Genomic DNA, 22,068 nt, shown 5'->3' with positions numbered 1-22,068 from the left:
AGGATAGGTGTTAGCTCTTCTCTAAATGTTTGATAGAATTCACCTGTGAAGCCATCTGGTCCTGGACTTTTGTTTGTTGGAAGATTTTTAATCACAGTTTCAATTTCATTACTTGTGATTGGTCTGTTCATATTTTCTGTTTCTTCCTGGTTCAGTCTTGGAAGGTTATACCTTTCTAAGAATTTGTCCATTTCTTCCAGGTTGTCCATTTTATTGGCATAAAGTTGCTTGTAGTAGTCTCTTAGGATGCTTTGTATTTCTGTGGTGTCTGTTGTAACTTCTCCTTTTTCATTTCTGATTTTATTGATTTGAGTCCTCTCCCTCTTTTTCTTGATGAGTCTGGCTAATGGCTTATCAATTTTGTTTATCTTCTCAAAGAACCAACTTTTAGTTTTATTGATCTTTGCTATTGTTTTCTTTGTTTCTATTTCATTTATTTCCGCTCTGATCTTTATGATTTCTTTCCTTCTGCTAACTTTGGGTTTTGTTTGTTCTTCTTTCTCTAGTTTCTTTAGGTGTAAGGTTAGATTGTTTACTTGAGATTTTTCTTGTTTCTTGAGGTAGGCTTGTATAGCTATAAACTTCCCTCTTAGAACTGCTTTTGCTGCATCCCATAGGTTTTGGGTCGTCGTGTTTTCATTGTCATTTGTCTCTAGGTATTTTTTGATTTCCTCAGTGATCTCTTGGTTATTTAGTAACGTATTGTTTAGCCTCCATGTGTTTGTGTTTTTACGTTTTTTTCCCTGTAATTCATTTCTAATCTCATAGCATTGTGGTCAGAAAAGATGCTTGATATGATTTCAATTTTCCTAACTTTACTGAGGCTTGATTTGTGACCCAAGATATGATCTATCCTGGAGAATGTTCTGTGCGCACTTGAGAAGAACGTGTAATCTGCTGTTTTGGGATGGAATGTCCTATAAATATCAATTAAATCTATCTGATCTATTGTGTCATTTAAAGCTTCTGTTTCCTTATTTATTTTCATTTTGGATGATCTGTCCATTGGTGTAAATGAGGTGTTAAAGTCTCCCACTTTTATTGTGTTACTGTCAATTTCCTCTTTTATAGCTGTTAGCAGTTGCCTTATGTATTGAGGTTTTCCTATGTTGGGTGCATATATATTTATAATTGTTATATCTTCTTCTTGGATTGATCCCTTGATCATTATGTAGTGTCCTTCCTTGTCTCTTGTAACATTCTTTATTTTAAAATCTATTTTATCTGATATGAGTATAGCTACTCCAGCTTTATTTTGATTTCCATTTGCATGGAATATCTTTTTCCAACCCCTCACTTTCAGTCTGTATGTGTCCCTAGGTCTAAAGTGGGTCTCTTGTAGACAGCATATATATGGGTCTTGTTTTTGTATCCATTCAGCAAGCGTGTGTCTTTTGGTTGGAGCATTTAATCCATTCACGTTTAAGGTAATTATCGATATGTATTTTCCTATGACCATTTTCTTAATTGTTTTGGGTTTGTTTTTGTAAGTCCTTTTCTTCTCTTGTGTTTCCCACTTAGAGAAGTTCCTTTAGCATTTGTTGTAGAGCTGGTTTGGTGGTGCTGAATTCTCTTAGCTTTTGCTTGTCTGTAAAGCTTTTGATTTCTCCATCGAATCTGAATGAGATCCTTGCCGGGTAGAGTAATCTTGGTTGTAGGTTCTTCCCTTTCATCACTTTAAGTATATCATGCCACTCCCTTCTGGCTTGTAGCGTTTCTGCTGAGAAATCAGCTGTTAACCTTATGGGAGTTCCCTTGTATGTTATTTGTCGTTTTTCCCTTGCTGCTTTCAATAATTTTTCTTTGTCTTTAATTTTTGCCACTTTGATTACTATGTGTCTCAGCGTGTTTCTCCTTGGGTTTATCCTGTATGGGACTCTCTGTGCTTCCTCGACTTGGGTGGCCATTTCCTTTCCCATGTTAGGGAAGTTTTCGACTATAATCTCTTCAAATATTTTCTCTGGTCCTTTCTCTCTCTCTTCTCCTTCTGGGACCCCTATAATGCGAATGTTGTTGTGTTTAATGTTGTCCCAGAGGTCTCTTAGGCTGTCTTCATATCTTTTCATTCTTTTTTCTTTAGTCTGTTCTGCAGCAGTGAATTCCACCATTCTGTCTTCCAGGTCACTTATCTGTTCTTCTGCCTCAGTTATTCTGCTATTGATTCCTTCTAGTGTAGTTTTCATTTCAGTTATTGTATTGGTCATCTCTGTTTGTTTGTTCTTTAATTCTTCTAGGTCTTTGTTAATCATTTCTTGCATCTTCTCAATCTTTGCCTCCATTCTTATTCTGAGGTCCTGGATCATCTTCACTATCATTATTCTGAATTCTTTTTCTGGAAGGTTGCCTATCTCCACTTCATTTAGTTGTTTTTCTGGGGTTTTTTCTTGTTCCTTCATCTGGTATATAGCCCTCTGCCTTTTCATCTTGTCTATCTTTCTGTAAATGTGGTTTTTGTTCCACAGGCTGCAGGATTGTAGTTTTTCTTGCTTCTGCTGTCTGCCCTCTGGTCGTTGAGACTATGTAAGAGGCTTGATGGGAGGCTCTGGTGGTGGGTAGAACTGACTGTTGCTGTGGTGGTCGGAGCTCGGTAAAACTTTAATCCACTTGACTGTTGATGGGTGGGGCTGGGTTCCCTCCCTGTTGGTTGTTTTGCCTGAGGCAACCCAACACTGGAGCCTACCTGGGCTCTTTGGTGGGGCTAATGGCAGACTCTGGGAGGGCTCACGCCAAGGAGTACTTCCCAGAACCTCCGCTGCCAGTGTCCTTGTCCCCATGGTGAAACAGAGCCAGCCCCCGCCTCTGCAGGAGACCCTCCAACACTAGCAGGTAGGTCTGGTTCAGTCTCCCCCAGGGTTACTGCTCCTTCCCCCGGGTCCCGATGCACACACTATTCCGTGTGCGCCCTCCAAGAGTGGCATCTATGTTTCCCCCAGTCCTGTCGAAGTCCTGCAATCAATTCCCACTAGGCTTCAAAGTCTGATTCTCTAGGAATTCCTCCTCCCGTTGCCGGACCCCCAGGTTGGGAAGCCTGACGTGGGGCTCAGAACCTTCACTCCAGTGGGTGGACTTCTGTGGTATAAGTGTTGGCCAGTCTGTGAGTCACCCACCCAGCAGTTATGGGATTTGATTTTACTGTGATTGCGCCCCTCCTACCGTCTCACTGTGGCTTCTCCTCTGTCCTTGGACGTGGGGTATCCTCCTTGGTGAAGTCCAGTGTCTTCCTGTCGATGATTATCCAGCAGCCAGTTGTGATTCTGGTTTGTGATTCTGGTGCTCTCGCAAGCTCTTGTGATTTTTAGATCTGTAATCTTGATGTCTTGGGCCACCCAGAGAACTAGCATCTCCTTGTAAGTAAGCACTGCCTTCTCCTATAAAGAGGGTGGAGGCTGAATCTTAACGCATAGGATTGCACCAGCCAGAACGTGGGGAAAATGCTATGTGGCTCAAGGAGTCTGTCCAGGAAAATTTCTGAACTCTACTAAGCTATGCAAAGAGTTTCTTAAAGCCCAACAACATAAAAAAGTGAATTTAATTAGTCGTAATCAAAATGTTCTCTCTCTATGAAGTTGTTTAAGGTCACACTTTTTTTTTTTTTAATGACCCCGTGCTTTCAGTAAATGTATGACTATCACTCATGCTTTGAGTAAAGGTATGACTGTGAAGAGTGTGGTTTTCAAACTTTCTCTGCTAGTACACTAGGATTCCACAAGCTGGACCAATGTGTTCCCACAGCTAAAATCAAATAATGGTAGTCTTTTTTCCCAGGTCCAAGAAAATTTGGTAGAAAGAATTTTGTCAATTTTATGTTTCTTCTCTATAAATGTTAACACATTAAAACCTGCTCCCAAATTTTAAAATTAATAAAGAAGCATTATGGGAATATTTGGCTAGCTGAATGTTCTTGGTCTAATAGCTCGTCTTTGTGACCATATGTGCTCCTGGTGGTTTTATATTTTGTGTTAGTAACTTGTTCATTGTTCATCAAATTGAATTAAATGTGTCACTATCATGGTGGCAACAAAAGACAACTTGATTCCTAGGTGCTCCATCACTGGCCTAGGTGTCTGTGTGAAATGTAACTTATAAAATGCAGATGTTCTTAGGTAATTCATACAGACTGTATACTCATAGACACTATTTAATGAAAATAAGCCTTGGTAATAGAAGTATAAATCCAAGTTCAGGTAGTCCCTCGCTTATGCCTTCACTGTAGAGAACTCTGGAAAAGCCATGGAAGAGTGTGCCCTGGTTTGGGGCACTCAACCTGTAAGTAAGATTTTCCCCGTATTCCCCAACCTAAGGCACAAGGCAGGGACTTTCTAGGACCCCTGGGTTCTGACTGATAATACCAGCTACATGTCTAGTGCTGTGCGTTGTCCTGAAGTTACTGAGGGTAAGATACAATTTGGTGCATATTTTAAGGACACATAAACACCCGATCAGAGGACTGTTTAATAAGTCTTATAAAAATACACCAGCTGCTATAAGAGCACAGAAAACTGGTGACTGTCAGAAGAAAGTCAAAATAGTTTTCACAAAGAGATGACATTTGAACTAAGCCTTGAAAAGCATAAATTTGCATGCTGAATGTCAGATAAGGGATGGGGAAGAAGGAAGGCCATTCCAGCCACAGAACAATTGGATAAGTCACAGAAGTGCATAGCACAGAGAGGCGGGTTCTTCTCAACATAGGGTGTGTTGGGGGCAGACGGTGAGACTGGAGATAGTAGACAAGGGTCAGATCATGAAGGCCAGGCTGAGGCATTTGAACGTCATCTTGTAGAGAATGAAGTACTAAGGATTTTAAGAAGGCAAGTGAAACTATCAGATTTGCATTTAGAAAAACCTCTGGCTATGGTTTGGAGAATAGATTGGGGTCATGGGAGACCAGTTAGGAGCCTGTCATAGGAGTCAAATCAAAAATTATTTTGACAGAATAAGTTGTGGAGGGTGGGACAGCATGGGGGCAGGTAGAGGCCTTAAAAAAAAAAGTTACAGGTTTGCCTAAGGGCAAATGCTGCTCCAGTAAGGCAGGCTGGGTTACCAAATCTGCTTTTCCTCATATATAAAATGGGAATAATTATCCTTACCCTACCCATCTGAAAGGGTTACTGAAATTGCAATAAAATGTAATATGTAAAGTTGTGTACAAATGAGTGACAGAGTGGTTATAATAGTATTTTCATTGTGATCTTCATCCACAGCACATATACCATGGGGCTGAACCATGTGAAATTGCCTCTTTTATGAGCTTAAAAAAAAAAAATCAGATAATAGCAATGTCATTTGATTCAGCCTAATAGTTTGTGGGTTACTTAGTTTTTCCTGTTACTTCCTGCCTCCTTTTAGACCATATTATTGCCTCCTCTCTCTTTTTTTATTTTTAAAGATGAGCAATACATTTCATCAAGGGGATTTCCAGGAATGCTAGGGAGGCAAGTGTGGTAGAAAATGTGCAGGCTTTGGAGTCAAATAAACCTGGGATCAGATTTTCCTCTGTAATTTATTTACTGTGATCTTGGGCAGGTCAACCTGCTTCAGCCTAATTTTTTTCATCTGAGAATGGAAATAAATAATGCCTGCCTTGCAGGGTTATTAAATGAGAAACTTCATGCCATTAGTATGTGGCATGTAAAAGGTGTCAAATAAGTCTCAACTCTTCCCTACGCACCCCCTCCTCATTTGTCCTACTTGTTCACAGAGGGTGTGGCATAGAACTCTAGCTACCTGCTTCTTTGCGTCCCAGAAAAGCTGAGTTACAGCTATATACCAGGAATTTTGGTGTGTGTGAAAATTTTTCAGTTGTCATAACTTCAGGCCAAAACCTTCTAAATGAAGTGACCATTTAAACTATCAAACATCATTCCATGGAATTGCTTTAGTGCACAATTTGTGTCAAATTTTTCCAGAATGCCACAAGCCTCATCACTTTTCATATCATTCAGGAAGTTACTCATTTAGCCCAGACTTCCAATAAACTCATACATACAGACTGTGTCATATTCCCCTGGAAGTGTCATCACCCTTTTATTTTTTTCTTTTAATATGATAACTGCTTTTTTGCAAAGGAAATAGTATTGATTTCCTTATATTCCTGACTCTGAATCCAGCCCCAAAAGGTGAACTCACAATTGCTGACCCTCCACATTCCTGGATCCCAGTAGCACAATTGGATTTCTGCCTCAGTTTCCCTGCTTAATATTTTTGTTCCCTGATGAGTTTTGATTTTGATGAGCTCCTACTTTGTGCAAGGTCTATTCTTGTCACAGCTTGTATATGGTGAACAAGCCAGACAAATCTTTGCATTCATGAGCTTACATTTTTGTGACAACAATCAAATAAGGTGTTTTCAGAGTGGATAAGTGCTATGAAGGAAATAAATAGGCTAATGGGATAGATAGTGGCTGGTAGATGGAGGGTAACTTAGAAGGGTTTTCAGAGAAGTAAGGAGGTTAAAAGACCCTGAGGTGGAAATGAGTTCGGCATATCTGAGGAACCAAATGGCTATTTTTTTTTCTTTTTTTGCAACAGAGGGATAAAATGGTGGAGATGCAGTAGGAGAGATAGACAGGGGAGGGACAAAAATTGTTCTCTGAACTCGGGCCTCCAGCTCCCCTAGAGGGTTGGATTCTGCATCTAGGCACGCCCAAGACCTTCCTTTCAACCAGAAGTGTGCCATCCAGAAGTATGCTGTGACTGCCAATCTGAATCCATATCTATTTCATGGAAACTGGCTGCCTTGCCCTATCCCCTTGAATTTGCCCCTGGCTGAAATCAAGCCAGAGTCCTTGTTTCTCCCCTAAGTGATGGCCTTTTTTAACTTAAAAATTAATTACTGCTAAATAATGTCTGCTCACTGAAGATAGAAAATGAAGAAAGGCAAAAATTTGTTTTAATTGTCCACAGTCTCACCATCCAGAGATAAATTCTGGTTAGCATTTTGGGATATAGCGTTTCAGATATGTATTCATTTATATTTTTATTTTATTCAAAAAATGATCATAATGTGACCTTTTCATATAAATGATATAAATTTCTATATCAACAAGTCAATGTCTGCATCTACATTACTTTAGTTTCGGTCACGCTGATGATATACCACAATTGATTCAACTCATTCACGGTTTTGAGAGCTAATAAAGTTATAATTATGACAATCATAGTAGGTAATACAGGTTAGGAATGCTGGTAAATTTTACACACATCATTTCTGAGGTACAGATTGTTAAGTGACTTGCCTAACACCACACAGATAATAAGTAACAGACAGCTGAAGAAGAAATGACATCTGCTGAGCAGGTACTGTTGGCTAGGTGTGGTGCTAGTCTCAGCAGGAAGATAACTTCTGCTATTTCCCTTCAACCTCACAGGGTAGAACTCTGTAGCCCTTCAGTGACTGGAGTGGAGATAGGCATCTGGATGTCCACTCCCACCAAGACTGCATATAGTGTGTACAGAAATCAAGGTGCTGTTAGGAGGAAATGGATGCTGGACAGCCAAAGTTTGGCTGTCGTTATTCTCATGCCTTAGGCTGCAGTCCAGGTCCCATGTTCCGGTGTCCTTCCAACAGGGCTCCCCCAAACTAAGGCCCTCACCTCTTACCTTCTCTGAGGCTCAGTTTCGTCATCTATAAAATAGATAGGCCATGGTTTTTATTACTGTTGGCTATTAAGCATGACAAGGGCCCAAGTTTCTGGGAATGAGGTTGGTCCTCACCAATGCCCTTTGAAAAAGTGAGAAGGGTACCATCAGAGTTTGGGAACTAAGGGACTGAGGAGGAAGGGAACCAGACAGGATCTGGTTTTTCCTCAAGGTTATTGAAGGAAACAGTGAGAGGAGATGGGGTGTGCGACAAGTCATGATTCCTTTGAAGCCCTGCTGGTTTCCTGGGAGAACTGCTCACAAGTTGACCTGCTGGCCTCTCATTGGTTCCCATATAAGGCAGGGCAGTCAGCCAGTAACAGGCATCATCAGACAATTGGGAAGAGGCTAGGAGGCGGAAACAAGCATGATGCCTCATATCTGGGGGATCTGAGCTGTGCCTTTGCACCCGGACAGTTAAGTTGTTGACAGCAAACTGCAAAGGGACTAAGCAAAAATGGTGTCGTTCCCATGGCAGCCAGGCCCTTAGCAAAGCAGAGAATAAGCTCCTCTGTGGGACCAAAGAGGCTTTTTTTCCCTTTCCAAGAGCACTGGGGAGGTGGCATGTAACTACCTGTTTGTGGCCCTGTGTTCTATGTGGATTTCCACCACTAACTTACTTGGCGTGGCATATCCTCTTCTCTGGCTTAATCTTCAATTCCCAGCTCACATGCCACTTGTACTACAGAGCTCTCTCAGGTTCTCCCTAGTGGCTCTTTCTTCTGTGCTCACACAACACTCTCTGTTCCAATATTACACCACATAGCACAGCTCAGCATGTTACCGCTCTGTCTCCTGCGTTAGTCTATGAACTCCAGCGGTGTGGATTGTGTCTGATTCATCTTACTATCCCTTTCCAGCTCGGTAACTAACATGGGATTAGCACTCAATGAGGTTTCCTGAATAGATGAACCTGTAAAATGGAGAGAGCCTTTGCCCCACCTTCCTCCCACACTGTTCTAAGGTGAGAGTCAAGAGTTAAAGAACTTTCATCCACAGGCTACCATTAACTCACTGTACCATAATGATAATAACAACTCACATGTGGGCAACACTTTACAGGTTGCAATGCAGTTTTGCATCCGATTCTGTATTCGATCCTCATAGTAAGCCGGTTATGACTTTTATCAGTTCGCAAATGTGAAAACTGAGCTCAAAGAGGTGAAGAAATTGGCTAAGGATGCTCAACAAGTAAGCGATGGGGCAAGAAATGGAACTCTGATCTCTGACCCAGAGCCTGCCCTCTCTTTATTACATGTTGTTACTTTTACTTTCACTGCTGGAACCACCCTCAATCTGTTGGAAAACAAGTAAACAGACGAAAACCTCTCCTATAAACTGTAAGTTCATGGTAGATTACTCTCTTCATCTAAAGAAAACTTGCTAAGTGGTAACTTGGCTCTCCCTCAAGGTCATACCTCCTCTATATTCTCTTCCAGTCTGTCTCTTTTTTTTTTTTTAATTTCACTGTAGTTTTTCACATATGCATTTATTTATTTATTTTATATAAATTATTTTATTTATTTACTTTTGGCTGCGTTGGGTCTTCGTTGCAGCACGCGGGCTTTCTCTAGGTGCGGCGAGTGGGGCTACTCTTCATTGCAGTGCATAGGCTTCTCATTGCAGTGGCTTCTCTTGTTGCAGAGCACGGGCTCTAGAGCGCAGGCTCAGTAGTTGTGGCGCATGGGCTTAGTTGCTCCGCAGCATGTGGGATCTTCCCGGATCAGGGCTTGAACCCATGTCCCCTGCGTTGGCAGGAGGATTCTTTTTTTTTTTTTTCTTTTTTTTTCCTTATAAATCACCTATTTTATTCATGCAGTCCTCATCACATTTCTTTGTGACCTAATCACACAGCCGCCACCACCCCGCCACCTCACCCCCGGTTACAAGTTTTAACTTTGTCACTCCATTGGTGGTACAAGCCAGAAGAAGCACCTGTCCAGTGTATACAAGAATCTTCTCTGAGATCCTGCAAAATCAAGCTGGCTTCCCATTTACCTGACAGGAACTTTAAAATTTCACCTACTCCTCTTTAGTTTCTCTGTGATTCTTTTGGGAACGTGGGGCAGAGGGTGGGGGGGTACCATTAAAAATAAACTTAAAAAATATTTTTTTACAAATATTACCTACAGCATGTCTGCAGAATGAACATTTAAAGAGGATGAACAAAATAGAGTTTTGATTTGTTTTTGTTAGGTGTTCCACTAAACCAAAGAAGCCTGATTATTATGGCTAAGGGCTGCAGAAATAAAACCAATGAGCTGCCAAAAGCCAGGGCAAAAGCAGACTAGGGTAAGTAAGGATGAAGTACAGAAAAACTTAACCTAGGTTATTTTCTCAAAAAAAAAATGGTGCTTTCTTAGAGATTTTTTCCCTCTCAGTTCCATATCTATATTAAACCATCAGAGCAGAACTATAACCATGATTCTGGATCATAAAATCATAATTCTCCCTACGATGATTGCATGTGTTTAACCAAGGCACTTTCCCTTCACTATTTATTCAGACAAATATTTATTTATTCAGATAATGCCATCTTCTAAAACCATTTATTACAGTCTTTATAGCTAAGAATTTTCTGGTCTTGTACATAACTTCTTATGGTACGTTTTTTGGCTGTTTGGCACAGAAGTAATCACTGTTTAGCGCCTGGGAAACACTAACTCCAAGAGGGAAAATAGGGTCATGTTTTATTTTCAAAGTCCATCTCTAGCCCAGCATGAGAATTTCGAGAAATCCCCAGTTCAATGAAGATGATTCATATATCCTTCTAAATTTGACCCGTCCTGTCTCCCATTCTCAGAGTAAGGGGAAATGTTCCTCTTTGGCCAAGCCTAAGGAAAAGCCCACGCACGGGTTGCTCTGTAACCCTGGTCAGGGGCGACTTGCTCACTAACCCATTAACCCCAGCACTAAATCTGGCGCCTCTCCGGCCTCTCCCTCCCTCTCCTCGTCCCCACCCTCGGCCAGCTGCAGCACTGCGCACTGCAGGCCGCTCCAGGCCCAAGGCAGCGCGCAGCCAGTGTCTTCCCAGCGGTCCAGGTCGAGGTCATAACCCACCATGTTGCGGGTAGGCACCTGGCGTGAGTCCAGCAGCAGCACCGTCTCCTCCACCACGGCCAGCCTATAGCAGAAGCGGTCGTAGGGTAGCGGCCGCAGCCGAGTCCACTGGTCGGTGCCGGGGTCGTAGCGCTCGATTTTGGAGAAGGGCTCATAGCGCCCCAGAAAGGCGAACACCGCGCCGCGCAGTGCGGCCATGTGGTGCCCGAAGCGGGCCGTGCGCATGGGCGCCCTCTTGCTCCACGCCTGCTCCCCAGGGCCCAGGGAGAACACGTCCCGGAGGCTGCTGGCACCGCCCTCGCCTCTCCCCGCCTTGCCCCCGGAGACGTACACGACGCCGCACTTCCCGACGGCCCCCGCGTGGCCGTGCAGGGCCCGCGGCAGCGCCCCGGCCGCCGTCCGGCGGTCCCGGCGCAGGTCGTACATCTCCACTGAAGCCAGCGCTTCGCCGCCCGCGCCCAGGCCTCCGACGGCCAGGAGCCCCTCGGCCACGGCACCGCACCAGAAATGGGACCGCGCTTCCCGCATAGCGGGCACAGTCGTCCAAGCGTGAAAGCGCGGGTCATAACGGTGCACTTGGGCCATGACCGCCCGCAGGCCGTCGGCTGTGGGGGAGGAGCCGCCGCCCGACGGGCTCTCCACGCCGAGGACGAACAGGAAGTTGCCCGCGGCGCACACGCTGTGCCCCAGTAGCGGAGCGGGCAGCCGCGTGAGGCTGCGCCTGCGGTGGTTGTACACGTCAAAGGCCACCACGTCCTGGGTAAGCTCCCACTCCTCCTCCTACTCCACCTGCTCCTCTTCCTCCTCCTCTTCCTCGGGCTCCTGCGCGGCGCCCCTCCCCTGGCTGCCCGCGGGGGGACCACGACCTCCTCGGTCACCACCTCCCGCCTCCTGCACCCCCCGACCAACAAGATGCGGGTTTGGGGGCTCCGGACGCTGGTCTGCTCGCCCTGCATGAGCGGCTGGCGGGAGGGCGACGTGTGGTAGTTGAGGGCCTGGATGATGAGGCCCTTGACCCGGGAGGGCAGGGTGAGGCCGGAGCCCGAGTACACGCGCCGCAGCATGTCGGTGGGCACCAGGCCGAAGCGGACGCGCTCGAGCAGCGCGGCGCAGTGGGCCAGCCGTTCGGCCTCTTGCTCCTGCCTCAGCCAGGCCAGGGCCAGGCCCAGCAGCCGGGCCTCGGGCACGTGCGCCACGTCAGGGGCACCCAGCACGGCCCTCAGCGACGCGGGTTGCTCCAGCAGCCCGGCAGGGCCCGCGCCCCGCGCCAGCAGCTCCTTAGGTGGCTCACAATGCAGCGCTCGGCCGCGCCCAGCGTGTGCACCAGGCCGAAGCGCGCCGCCACGTTGGCGGCGAAGCAGCAGTTCTCCGGGCCTAGCTGGCGCTCCAGGTAGCAGCCGCACAGCCCCAGGGCCTCGGTGACCTGCAGGTAGCTGGCGGCCTCCAGCGTGTCCTCCACGGTGTCCATGGAGAGCGGCAGCCAGGCGGTGTAGATGAAGTCCAGCAGGCGCTGCAGGCCGGCCGCCAACGGCACATGCAGGTGGATCACGGGCGCCCGGGATTCCCGGGTGTGGCTCTTGAACAGTGCCCTGAAGTAGTCGCTGGAACACGCGAGGAGCGACCTGTGCGCCGGTAACTCGTTGCCCTCGGCCTCCAGAGTCACGTCGCACAGGAAGCCCTCGGCGCGCAGTGCCTGGTAGCCAGTGAGCAGCGCGCCGCCATGAGCTTTGCAGTAAGACAGGAAATCGGCGGGAGGATTCTTAACCACTGCGCCACCAGGGAAGCCCCTCTTCCAGTCTCTTGATTAGAAGCTACCTCACATATTCCACTGGAGCCTCCACTGGCAGCCTCATCATTCCCCATTGACACTAACCTACCACCACATTTCTATCACATGCAAAATTCACTTCTCCTTCGAGGCTTATGCCATCCAGCTCAGCCCATCAGACATTCTGTCCTGGGGCCTCGACTCTTGAATGAGTGATCCAAGGATGGAAGGAACAAGGGGAGGGCCTGTCTTTGAGGCTCATGCCATTTATGCTACCTTCTGACCACCTCTGTCCCTAAATTCTCTACTTCAAGTCCTGCCATCACCCAGATGACTGTACCACGTGAAACCATTTAACATCCTAGCCTCTTTCTTCCATAGTGTTGGCAACAATAACCATCACTTCACACCACGGTTATACCCTGGGCCTTCTCTAGACCTGGAGCCACTCCACTGTAGGGATCTTAAGATCTAGTATACTAACCCTCTGACTGTCATCTCCTGGCTCCCTAGCTCTCTCACTCTTACCCCACCGCACCTGCCCCTTGGCATCCAGGATACCACCAGGCTTCTGTCCTCCCAAGTCCATCACTTCCCTTAATACTTCCCTTCCTTCCCTACTCTGCCTAGATTTTAGAGCACAGCATGAAAGCCAGCATTATCCTCCTTCCATCATACCTTTTTTGAAAACTCTAAACTTCATATCAGTGCAACCTTCTGCTTTCTCCACCTCTATACCTGCGGTGCTGAGTTCAATCACACAGATTGGGTCTAAAGCAATTCTGTGGTCTTTATCCTTGACAAGACTCTCAGAGGTATTGCAACCTTGGTCATCTCGTCACAATAGATATGAATTCATTAATTAACAAAACTGATTTATTTATCATCTGTTATACACCAGGCGATGTGCTACATGTTAAACATATAACAGTAGACAGAAACAGCAGATGCAGTGCCTACCTTCATAGAATTATAGTCTAGAGGAAGAGAGAGACCTTGTCCACTATATACAAACATATAATTACAGTTGCGAAGAGTGCTGCAAAGGAAAAAACTCCAAGTACAAGAGCATACTATAGGAAGAGGTACCCTAGTCTGAAGGGTCAGGGAAGGTCTCCCTGAGAAAGTGACATTTAATTTCTGGCCTAAAGGAAGAGTTCAAATTAAATTACTGAAAGGAGCAGAAGCAGAATGGAAGGGCTTTCCAAGTAGTGGGAAGGGTATCGGTGAAGGGCCTGAGACAAGAGGATGAAGTGAACGAAAGGGGACCTTGTGAGAGTGTATGAAGGGGATTGAGGGCAAGGTTGGAAAAATCAACGTGAGCTACATCTTTGGGCCATTTTAAGGATTTTTGAACCACTGTAGGATTTTATGCAGAAGATGGCATCATCTGATTTGCCGTGTCTTTTAAAAAAGGTCAGCCCACTAGTAGTATGTTAACAGGGTTGAGTGCAGGTAAGTAAACCAGATAAGAAGCTATTGTAATTGTCCACTCAAGGGCTGATGGAGATAGGTTTAAGAGCCTCCAAACTCCAAAATGCTAATAACCTGCTTCAGATTCCTCCCACCAGTATCACCACTAGCACCACTTTTAGCAATTGACTTGCTTCCTACTTCTTAGGAAACTAAAAATATCAGGTGTGAACTTCCTCAGTTTCCTGCTCATGCACCCACATATAAGCTAATTATACTTCCTTCCCTTCCTTCCTGCCAATCTCAAAGAAAGAGGGCCAGGTCTTCTTTCTGAGGCCCATCGTTCCCCCTTCCACCTTCTCCAGGACCAGTAGCAGGCTCCATTGCTTATCAACTCCTGTCCTGTCAACACACTCAATTCTCTTGCAATCAGAAAAACAAAAAACAAAATCCACTCACCTCCTGCCACCCTAGCTACTACCTTATCTCTCTCCTTCCTTTTTATAACAAATTTTATATAGTCTACACTGCCTGTAGCAGGGATAGTGGTGCTCACCCCATATTCCAGGTACTCCCCACATTCCCCAGCTTCTTTGACTGGGGCTGGTATCTCATTCTGGACCAAAGCATAGAGCAGCTGGCATGTGACCTTCCAGTGAGCTCTTCAATGGCTGAGGCAATTGTAGAGGGGGTTCTGTCTTCCACAAGTTACAACGTCAAGGTGATGGAGCCTTCATCACTCTGAGCTCCTAAGTGACAGTGTAGAGCAGTCCGTCCAATACATAGGGTGTAAGAAAGAAACACCATAAGGTGCTGAAATTTGGGGTAAATACATTTACTGCCTCTACCTCCTCACCTCCTGTGTGCTTTTTTTTAAAAAGAATTACTTTATTTCTGACACACTTTTAGCTCTCAGACTTCTCTCTGTCCACATTTTAAAAAAATATTTATCTATTTATTTATTTATTTTGGCTGCACCGGGTCTTAATTGCGGCATGCGGGATCTTTTAGTTGCGACATGTGGACTTCTTAGTGGCAGCATGTGGACTCAGTTGTGGCATGCGGACTTCCTAGTTGCGGCACGCATGCGGGATCTAGTTCACCGACCAGGGATCGAACCCGGGCCCCCTGCATTGGGAGGGTGGAGTCTTACCCACTGGACCACCAGGGAAGTCCCTCCACTGACATTTTACTCAGGCAAATGGCACAATTCTTTTATTGCTAAATCATGTAATTTGATTTCTCTGTATCATATGACCTAGTTGGCTACTCCCTTCTTGAAGCTTCTTCTCTTCTGGCTGCTATGATACTAGCATCTCTTGGTTTTCCTCCAGTTTCTCTAGAACATAGGTTTTGGAGGTCAGCTTTTTTCTCACACTATCAAAGTGAAATCGAATGGCTCTTATCAAGTCAAAACCCCACTTAAAAGGCTTCTATGGCTTTCCAAATCTAAGCTTATCAGACTGACATTCGAGACCGTCAGCGATTTAGCTGCAATCTATCTTTCCAGATTTACCTTCAAGTCTTCTTCTTTACACAGCTTACACTTTACTCAATACAAGATTGATGAGCTCTCCTCCTCTTTGACCTTCATCACGCATCTGTCACATGCCTCAGTCCTGGTTTCACCCATTAAGTAATTTAAGCATGTATGCAAAGATGCTTGTACAAGGATTGCTTATAATAGCAAAATATTGGAAATGACCTAAATGTCTATCTCTAGGCAACTGCTTAAACAGACTGTGGTAAATTCGTGCAATGTATACTATGAAGACAATAATGATGTACAGTCATGGAAATTGTTCACAATTTATTAAGTACATAAAGCAATGAAGTATACATTGTCTCATATTTGTTCAGATACATAGAAAATATCTGGAAGAGTATATGTTGAAATGTTAATTATCACAAGTGACAAAAAAATAGACAAATTAGGCTTCTTCAAAACTTGAAACTTTTGTACCTCCAAGGTCACCATGAAGGAAGTGAAAAGACAACCCATGGAATGTGAGAAAATGTTTACAGATCATATATCTGATAGGGGACTTGTAACCAGAATATATAAAGAACTCTTACAACACAATAATAAAAAGGCAACCCAATTAAAAAATGGGCAAAGGATCTAAATAGACATTTCTCCAAAAAAGATATACAAATGGCCGATAAGCAGATGAAAAGATGATCAACATCATTAGACATCAAGGAAATGCAAAACAAACTACAGTGAGACACCACTTCACACCCACTAAGATAACTGTAATCAAAAGGACAGATATAGTAAGTGTTAACAAGGATTTGGAGAAACTGGAATCCTCATACACTGCTGGTAGAAATGTAAAATGGTGCTGCTGCTTTGGAAAAAAGTCTGGCAGTTCCCCAGAAAGTTAAACATCAAGTTACTATATGACCCAGTGATTCCATTCCTAGGTATAAATCCAAGAGAAATGAAAATACATTCACACAAACACTTGTACATGGATGTTCACAGCAACATTATTCATAATAGCCAAAAAGTGGAAAGAACCTAAACATCCATCAACATAGATAAGCAAGGGACTTCCCTGGTGGCACAGTCGTTAAGAATCCACCTGCAAATGCAGGGGACACAGGTTGGATCCCTGGTCCAGGAAGATCCCACATGCCGTGGAGCAACTGAGCCCATGCACCACAACTACTGAGCCTGCGCTCTAGAGCCCACGAGCCACGACTACTGAGCCCGCGTGTCACAGCTACTGAAGCCTGCGTGCCTAGAGCCCGTGCTCTGCAACAACAGAAGCAACCGCAGTGAGACGCCTGTGCGCCGCAACAAAGAGTAGCCCCACCTCGCTGCAACTAGGGAAAACCCGCGCGCAGCAAGAAGACCCAACACTGCCAAAAGTAAATAAATAAATAAAAACATAGATAAGCAAAATATGGTATATCCATACAATAGAATATTATTTGGCAATAAAAAGAAATGAAATCCTGATACACAGTGCAACTTGGATGAACCTTGAAAACATTATGCAAAATGAAAGAAGCCAGTCACAAAATACCACTTATTGTATGATTCCATTTATATGAAAGATCCAGAATAGACAAATCTATAGAAACAGCAAGTAGATTCATGGTTACCTGGGGCTAAGTGTGGAGGGGCATTGAGGGGAAATAGGAAATGACTGCTAATGGGTGCAAAGTTTCTTTGGGGGTGATGAAAATGTTCTACAATTGATTGTGATAATGGTTGCACAACTCTGAATATACTAAAAACTATTGAATTTTATACTTTACATGGCTGGATTATATGGTATATGAATTATTGATACATCTCATTAAAGCTGTTTTAATTTAAAGTTGTTAATGGTATTGCTTTTATAAAGCTTGGAAAGAGTAGCAGCATCAGTAGGGAAAAGGGGAGAAGGGTTTATAAGAAATTAGCATGCAACTCTGGCTTAAGCAAAAGAAAAAGAAATTTATTGGAAGGGGTAGTTCATTCATAGAAACTAATGAATTACTGAATAACCAAACCTTGTAGGGAAGGAATGAGAGCAGCTCTGGTAATTTTGATGGTCCAAGTTTCAAATTCCCAGGAGAGTATTTGGTTGTCTCAGCTTGGGTTAGGTGCCTATCCGTGGATCAGTCAACTCTGGGTGAAGGGGAAAAAGGCTCAAATAGCAAGGACCTGATTGCAGGAGGCCTTCACTTGTGTATCTTATTCATTTGCATCGTAAGAGTACAACAGCTGTAAGCGGGGCAGATAAACAGACACAAAGCAGTATTTACTAAAATTAAGTGAAAAAGCAAGGTTCAGAACAGTTGTCTAGTAAGACTCATTTTTTTTTACTAAAACTTTATAAAATGTGCAAATTAAAACAGGACCCAGGCAGGTAACATATGAGTATTACAGTAAAGCCTAAGACGTGCTGGGACTGTAGCAAACTAGAGAGAGGGTCCCACATTTAAAGGGAGCAGATGCAACTCCATTCCATCTGATTTTGTGCTGCTGGAATGCAATCCACTGTTGCCAGATCTTTGGGTTTTTCTTTTTCCTTTTTTTTTTTTTAATTAATTTATTTTATTCATTTATTTTTGGCTGCATTGGGTCTTTGTTGCTGCGCACAGGCTTTCTCTAGTTGTGGTGAGCGGGGGCTACTCTTCATTGCAGCACGTGGGCTTCTCATTGCGGTGGCTTCTCTTGTTGTGGAGCATGGGCTCTAGGCGCGTGGACTTCAGTAGTTGTGACATGCGGGCTCAGTAGTTGTGGCTCAGGGGCTCTAGAGTGCAGGCTCAGTAGTTGTGGCACGTGGGCTTAGTTGTTCTGTGGCATGTGAGATCTTCCTGGACCAGGGCTCGAACCCATGTCCCCTGCATTGGCAGGTGGATTCTTAACCACTGTGCCACAAGGGAAGTCCCGATCTTTGGGTTTTTCAAGCAAAGCCAAACACTTGATTTTTATGCGAAATTTCCTGAGTTTAAAAATCCTCTGGGGGCCAAACAAAAATCTCTATAGGCTGTGTCTGTCTGCAGGTTTCCAGTTTGCAACTTCTGTTCTATATACTTGTATATAAATAGAAAATGTTTAAGACAGACCCGAGTTTGTACCTGCTGTGTGATCTTGGATAAGTTATTTCCCTCTAACATGTAAAATGGGGACAATAATTCCAGCCTTCAGAGTTGCATCCATGAGTTAACATAAAGTGTTTAAGAACTTTCAGTTAAAGATGGTGGATTGACTGCACACATATAATTTTACTCCCTCCTGAAAACCCATTAAAACCATAGTAAAGGGATTTATAATAACAGAGATTCACAAGGTTGGGGGGAAAGGAGACAACAGCAATAAAAATTTGGAATCTGGAATGCAGATGGACAAGTAGTAAACTGACCTGGCAGATCTAAGAAACGAAATCCTACACATAGAGAGGGAAAAGCAGACAACTAACCTGGTCTATACCACAGCATCTTCAAAAAGCTCAGGAACTGAGGACAAAGGAAGTGCGAAATAAATTTAAGAAAATTGATTGAACACTGCCTAAGAAATGGATTCTTACAGTTTCCTTCATGTTTTATCCCCCCTGAGTAACTGCCTTTACTCCACTCTAGAGGAAGACTGCTGGGTTATTTCAGTCTAGAAAGGATTTTTTTAAAGAGAAGAAGAACGGGACTTCCCTGGTGGTCAGTGGTAAAGAATCTGCCTTCCAATGCAGGGGACGCGGGTTCAATCCCTGGTTGGGGAACTAAGATCCCGCATGCCGCAGGGCAACTAAGCCCGCACACACCACAACTACTGAGCTCTTGTGCCTCAACAAGAGAGCCCATGTGCCACAAACTACAGAAGCCCATGCTCCCTGGAGCCCATGTGCCACAACTAGAGAGAGAAAACCCGCATGCCGCAACTAGAGAGAAAACTGCATGCCTCAGCGAAGATCCTGTATGCCTCAACTAGGACCCGACGCAGCCAAAAAAAAAAAAAAAAAAATTAAGAAAATAAAAAAAAGAAGAAAACTCCCTGTATTAAGGGCTGCATGGCACAGTTGTGGCCTAATAAATATATGTCTAGTGAAGCTGAATGCTGAGACCTCCTAGCTCTCTTTCCCTTCCTGGCTCCCAGAAGACAAGCAGCCAGGTATCTACCCTCTGAACAGATGATTAAAACATTTTTTCTGAAGGATCTGATCAGCCAAAGGGGAAACAAATAGAGCATACTAACACTGGGGGGGCTGCCCGACAAATGGCCTAGTCAGGTTATCCCACAGTGAAACTCCAGCAAGCCTCACCCATGTGCTCAAAGCTTCAGATCTATCTTGTGTCCCTTCTTCAACCAGAGCAGACAGTCAAAAATTAACAAACATCTGAGTAAAACCTCTAACAGGAAAGATAAAGACCAAAACAAACAAGCAGATAAAAGTAACTTAAAGGAAAGAAAGATAACACAGGAAAAGGAAAACTTCTAAATCACTATCATTAATATGCTCAAAGAGATAAGAGAAGAATTTCCTTGCTATTTTTCAATAAAGGAACATTCAGAGAACAAAACAGGGCCTGTGGAAACTGAAACCATGATAGTAGAAATGCAAAATTCAGTAGGAAGGCAGGAAGTTAAAATTGAAAAAACCTCCCAGAAAGTAAGGGGAAAATTCAGAGATGGATGGTGGGAGAGAAAAGATAAGAAAATTAAAGGACAAGTCCACAATTCTGACATTCAAATAATAGGCACTCAAAGAACAGGAGTAACTGAGGGAAGGAAATCATAAAAGAAATAATTCAAGAAATTTTCCCATAACTTGAGGTCTCATTTTTCCAGAATGAAAGGACTCACAGAGTATCTAGCACATTGACTGAAAATATATCCATATGTGGAAACTGGTGAAATTCAGAACATCTTTGTGTACTTTCAGATTCTAAAAGCTTCAATAAGAAACAATAGGTTACATACACTCAGGAATCAGAATGGCTTCAGGATTCTTAAGAGCAACATTTGAAGCCAGAACAGAATGGAGCAAAGCCTTAAAAATTCTATAGGCAAATAGTTTTTGACTGAGAATTCTATACCCTGTGAATCTATAATCAAGTGTGAGGATAGAATGAAGACATATTCAGGCATGCCGTGTCTGAAATCACCCTTTCTCATCAAAATAAGAAAATACTAGCCAAGAAAACAGAAGTTCCAACAAAGAAGGAGATTAAGAGCACCTGAGAGGTGACAATGAAGAGAAGTCCTAGGATCACAGCTTTGCACTAGGTGTAGAGGACAACCAGTCCTGATGAGAGCAAGGTGATTCAAAAGAGCAACATTGTGGGCTCTCACTGGGCTAAAACTGGTGAAGCCATTGGTACCTGTGAGCTCCCAAATAGGGGTGTAACCCAAGAAAGAGGAAGATACCAATTCTAGGCAACAGGGACTCCAACTCAGGAAAAGTTTAAAAAAAAAACGAATTCCCAGGATGACAGGGAAGGAAAGTCCCAGGAAGAGATCTGAGCATGAGGGCTACAGTGCAAACAGTTCCCTTAGGAAAATGAAGGTCTCCAAGAGGGCTGTCTTCAGGAGGAAAATTTGAACTGATAGACTACCTGATGCCATTGACCACGAGGAATACTGTAGTGAAAGATTATTGGAATTTATCAGAAGAGTTAGGTATAGATAATAATTACAAAGAAAATTAAGCATATGAAAAAACCAAGGCAATTGTTAACTTTAGGAAAAGCAAAAGTAGGAAAAAGTATATAATTTTGGTATACTTCAACAGTCAATTGTAAATAGCATTTGCATAGGCACAATGACAACTGATTTAACCAAAAATTGTAATAAAATTCTATTGGTAGGATGGGGGAGAAGAAACAGAAGGGATGGAGGTGAAGAGAGCTAAATCCTGTTAAAAAGGAGTCACTACCCTATGTCTAAAACTGATAAATCAAAAGGTAGCAATAAGAACATATTATTTAGGAAAAACAGAGATTTATAAATGCCAGAAGAAACAGCTAAGGATCTAAAATTGTTACTTCTGGGGAAGGAGACTTAGGGGAATGGGGAGGGGAGAGGCAGGGCAAGGGATTATTGTTTTATATTAGGTGTCTCTGAAGAGTGGGATTGGCAGGGAAAGGGTTTTATTTACAACTTTATATTCTCTATTATTCAAAATTTTTATAATACGCACACATTACTTTTATAATTATAATAAAAAATAATAAAGCCAACAAGTTCTCCTTGTTTTCTGCCTTCTTGGAAATTTCATTTCCAAGCTGTTGGGACACCCAAGGATGTTCTCACCATCACCAGTGTCAAGACCTGTCTGTGGGTTTGTTTCCTTTAAGCTTGAATGACAGTAGGGCAATGGCTCTGTGGGTGCCACACTATGGTTTCTCTTCTCACTCAAGGACCCATGTCAGCTTTTAGCATAATCCTATCTTCAGGTCATCTCCAAGGGACAGGAAGCTCTGGTTCCCTCGGCTAACTTAGCCACAGTCTTGCACACCAAAGAGCCTTTATCAGACCATGTCCTGCTATGCAGTGTATTTCTCTACTTTGAAGTTCTCTCCTCCAACATTTACCTTGTTCCCACTAGACAATCTTTTCCATTTTTGTACCCCCCAGCTCCTGGGATAGGTATTTCTTGGAGCATAATAACATAATAGTAACTATTTAAGTTTGTGTTTAGAGCACACAAGAGAAAACATCCTGAAATCAACTTTGACATTCATAGTGTATG

General features: G+C 43.6%; 1 pseudogene across 1 annotated transcript; it reads right to left on the bottom strand.

The window, feature by feature from the left end:
* Positions 1 to 3,287: 3,287 nt before the first annotated feature.
* Positions 3,288 to 13,058, bottom strand: LOC309636435 (kelch-like protein 34 pseudogene; annotated as a pseudogene). Its single transcript has 2 exons — positions 12,998 to 13,058; positions 3,288 to 12,498 (listed from the first exon to the last, which is right to left on the bottom strand). The product of its transcript is annotated as a kelch-like protein 34 pseudogene (transcript).
* Positions 13,059 to 22,068: the final 9,010 nt, after the last annotated feature.

Source organism: Balaenoptera physalus (assembly GCF_965194825.1).
Source record: "Balaenoptera physalus genome assembly, chromosome: 10".
Lineage (NCBI taxonomy): Eukaryota > Metazoa > Chordata > Mammalia > Artiodactyla > Balaenopteridae > Balaenoptera > Balaenoptera physalus.
The sequence above is the reverse complement of the archived record's forward strand: the minus strand, read 5'-3'. Positions and strand labels throughout refer to the sequence as shown.